Genomic DNA, 1,476 nt, shown 5'->3' on the forward strand with positions numbered 1-1,476 from the left:
CCAGTTACTAAGTGGATTACCTCTACAAATACCTCTACAAATGCACGTGTAGGTTCCTTAAATGTGGATCCAGATTAAGATTGTAGAGAAAACGTTCGTCGCTGGCGTGCACCTGTTGTACCCACGTGCCGTTACGTTCACCTACAAGCGATATGACGGCAGCCCTACGCGGACTAGGCTAACTCTCGTTGCACGCGTGAAAACGTGCTGACGTCTGAGATAGCTCTGTGGTTTTGAACTTGGCTCCTACTTTGGACAACCGGTTCAGCTTTCATACGGAATGAAGTGTGTTATCTGTTTACGCTTTGCTGCTCAGGTCAGTTTCTGTGCCGGACAGCAACAAAACAGCCCGGTTTCTAGTACAACAGGACACACAAATATTTTTCGAATTGCGGTTGCCGAACTCAATAATTAACGTTAGAACTTGTAACTGCAAAGAGAAACGAAAAAGGGCGAAAAGCTCTTTGGTCTCCACACTTACTGAAGAGCAAAGCTGCAGTGTGCAAAGGGAACCAGTAGGTGTCGCTGGACGTATACACGAAATGCCAGTCTTTTACCTCGAAAGAAACAGACTGTCGCCCATATATCTCAGGCGACGGCTGTCATCGGCACCCCTGAGTAGGCATTTGACTAGTGGAGGTTAGCATGCCGGCACGGTACTTTGAACCCAGACAACAAAACATACCCGGAGACATGTATTTATCAACGCTGTGTATACGCATATTCTTTCATTTCATGCGAATTATAAAACCCGCAAAGCATTGCATGCAAACACGGCAGCATATACCTACAAAATTGTATTTTAACATACGCTGTCCTAATATATGGCTTGTTTCCTAAAAGAATTAAATAAATAGAGTGGCAATTAGGGTGACTTCATTTTTATAAAACACACACTGAAGGTGTGGATAGGAGCGAATATTCCGTTTTGCTTCGTGGGCAGACGAGGTGACATTTAGGCTACACTCCACATGTACATTATATAAAAATGCACGTGTAGGTTCCTTAAATCGTTAACATTGACATCATTAGAAGGACAAATTCTACCCCTGCTTCCTACTATTTATTTTGCTGTATTCATATCAATGGTTTCGGAAAATGGCTTCGTTGGTTGAACGGATTCGACAATACCTCTACAAAAACACCTCAAAGGGTGCAGCCGCCTACCTTTTGTGGGGCTGTCTCTCTTTTTATTGCAGGGAGCAAAAACATTCCTCTTCGTAAGTTGTGATCGGGCGCAGACAGGTGCAGGGGTACACTTCTGTAGTTACCAAGGACAGGGAGACTCCCACAGTCTGCCCAGAAAGGACTACATCGTGTGGACACGTGCTCATTGCTCTTCATTTGTAATGCCAAGCAGGCATGGGGCGTACCAGCACTACTGTGGCATACCTTTCTTAATGCGTGTTGCGAAAGCAGAATACTTGCTCTAATTTTTGTTTTTTCTCCTTCCCGACTCATACTACACTCTTTGCA

Source organism: Haemaphysalis longicornis, unplaced genomic scaffold, assembly GCF_048455015.1.
Source record: "Haemaphysalis longicornis isolate Haplotype H1 unplaced genomic scaffold, Haemaphysalis longicornis Haplotype H1 scaffold_7, whole genome shotgun sequence".
NCBI lineage: Eukaryota > Metazoa > Arthropoda > Arachnida > Ixodida > Ixodidae > Haemaphysalis > Haemaphysalis longicornis.